The sequence below is a fragment of the Mus caroli genome, chromosome 11, assembly GCF_900094665.2.
Source record: "Mus caroli chromosome 11, CAROLI_EIJ_v1.1, whole genome shotgun sequence".
In the NCBI taxonomy this organism is placed as follows: Eukaryota; Metazoa; Chordata; class Mammalia; order Rodentia; family Muridae; genus Mus; species Mus caroli.
In genome coordinates this window covers 105,512,840-105,515,606 of record NC_034580.1, presented here as the reverse complement: position 1 = coordinate 105,515,606, position 2,767 = coordinate 105,512,840, and positions in this window count along the sequence as shown.

The following is a 2,767-nucleotide window of genomic DNA, read 5'->3' as shown; positions in this document are numbered from 1 at the left end:
TCCTGGAACTCACTTTGTAGACCAGGCTGGCCTCGAACTCATAAATCCGCCTGCCTCTGCCTCCCGAGTGCTGGGATTAAAGGCGTGCGCCACCATGCCCGGCTGAAGCTCTCCATTCTTGTCACCTCCACCCAACCAATTTCAGGGTGGTGGACTGAGAGGAAACCTTTCACAAAAATAAGACAGAACCTGGTTTCTTTTGATTTGTTGTGTCTTTATTGGGACAGGGTCTCATTTAGTCTAGACTAGCTTTGAACTCACTCTGTAGCCAAGGCTCACCTAAACTCCTCACCCTCGCACCCTTGCAATCCTGGGTACTGAGATTATAGAACATGTGCCCATTAGCTTTCGTGGTGGTGGAAATTGAAGCCAGGATGTCATGTATCCTAAGCAAGCACTCTACCAACTGGGACATAACCCCAGCTCCCAAAGTTCGTTGTTTAAATACTATTTATCAGCTATCCCAGGATCACCCCAGAAGCCCAGGTTAACCCATTGCCCAGAAATAAATGTTTTAAAGTCTCTTGGCTAGTCAGTCACCATGGTACATGCAAGGCTTTCCTTTTGGAAAACTGCGTCTCCTTGGAGCTTCCTGCTTGTGCTTAGCTTATGTCATCCTGACTATCTGTCTCACCTCTTGCCTCCTGTCTCTGTGCAGATGGAGCACAGGCTAAGATGCTAACTGTATTTCTAACCTTAAGCCTCCCAAGTGCCCAAATGCTAGGGTTGCTGATCTGCACCACTATGTCAGTCTCACGCTGTTCTGGGGACTAACTTGGGGTTCATGCCCACTGGGTAAGCACCCTACCAACAGAGGTACATCCCCTGCCTGCTTTGTTTCTTTCTCTGTGACAGATAATGAATGGCCTTGAACTTCTGATCCACCTGCCTTCATATCCCCAGAGCTGGAATTATAAGCACACAGCATCATTCCTAGTTCCCACATGTGTATGTGTCCTACATGAATGTGTACATGCATGTGTGCCTGTGTGCAGGTTAGACATATACATGTGGGGCTGGGGGAGACCAAAACTCAGCCTCAGCTGTCATCCCTCAGGCACCGTCCACCTTGTTTTGAGAACGGGTCTCTCACTGCTTGGAACTTCCCAATTAGGTTCGGTAGCAGGCTAGAGAGCTCCCTGCCCCCCGAGGAATCCACCTATCTCTGCCAGCACAGGGCTGGGACTAGAAGCTCACAGTATCACCTCTGTCTTTTCGACGTAAGTTTTGAGGACCAAACTCTTGCTTGTGAGGCAAGCTTACCAACTGACCTATCTCCCTAACCCAGTTTTATTCTCTTAAGAAGAACTATTCAAGTTGAAGAACATCAGGGTGCTTGCTGGCATTTCTTCCTGGCCCTTCAGATATCATTTATTCATTTGTGGGGTTGGGTGGTAGTGACCGGGTGGGTGTGCCTGGGTTTCACAGACATGGCGGACGGGGGGCGGGGGGAGAATGATCTACTGAAGTGTCTGTCCTCCTTCCACTATGGGGGCCTTGGTGAGCAAAAGTACCTTTACCCTTTGAACTGCCTCACAAGCCCCCTGTCCTTTCACTTTTTACAAATAAATCAAGAGATGGGGCCAGCAAGATGGCTGGCTCGAGGCAAAGGCCCTTGCTAGGCAAACCTGGAGACCTACGTTCTATTCCCAAAACCCAAGTCAAGATGAAATGAGAAAACCCTACAGCGTTGCCATCTGACCTCCATGTGGGTGCTGTGGCATCAGTATGCCCTCTCCACCACACACTGTCTCACACACACACACACACACACTAATACAATTTATAAATAAAGAGATAAAAAATTAATGCAGAAGAAATGTCTCCAATTGGGTGCATTTGTTCAGTTCCACCATGCTACTTTACACAGACTGCATAGAATGGAAAACCAGAAAAGCCCAACTGTGCATTTTGCTCAACCATTCCAAATGCTTCCTGTTTGCAATTCAGGTCAATTTATCTCCTTTCCCAGAAGTCGCTGTGCAGCCAACCCCTCCCCTGTGCTCTGGAAGGTCAGGCTGACTCCTTCAGCTCTCTCCCTGTAGAGACATAACCTTCCTTCTTCCTCCTCTCGCCATGCCTCCACGGCCTGAGCTCTTTCCATCTTTGCCTCTGTGCCAAGTCTCCAGAGACTGGCTCGCTAGGGTCCAAGTTTCTCAGGTCCCCTTCTGGTTATTGGAGCACAGTAACAAAGAGAAGGGAAATTTACTGTGGCTTGGTTTTATAAAAATAGAATGGATTTTATAAAAAGAAGACAGGAGCTTGTTCACCCGGTAGTTACTCTAATTAGTGGCAGCCGGGCAGCATGGGCAACCATATTGGTTGACCAGAGGCTTGCGTCAGACAGGATGTCTGTCTCATTTCCAACTTCCCTGGTAATGGCCCCATGCAGACCCTAATCAGCATCTTACAATTAAAGCCTGCTCATTACCCAGATAAGAAGTGTCCCCATTAGGCAAGTCGAGGTCCACAATCTTGTATTACCAATGACATTTAATTCCCAGAACCTGGCTTTGTTCCCTGGGAAACTTGCCATTTCCCTGATATAGTGAATCTATTTGTTTGTGAAAAGGACAGCCGTTGAGAGGTTTTACCTGGAAGAAGATAATGAGCAAACCTTATTCCCATTGCAGTAAAATCCCATTTTTCTCCTCTGATACTTTTTGCATTATTCGGTAGTGAACTTGTTGCAAGAGTGTGGCTTACAAGCTGGGTGCATACCCGTAATCCCAGAAGTTAAGATATGGAGGCAAAGGGATCGAGAGTT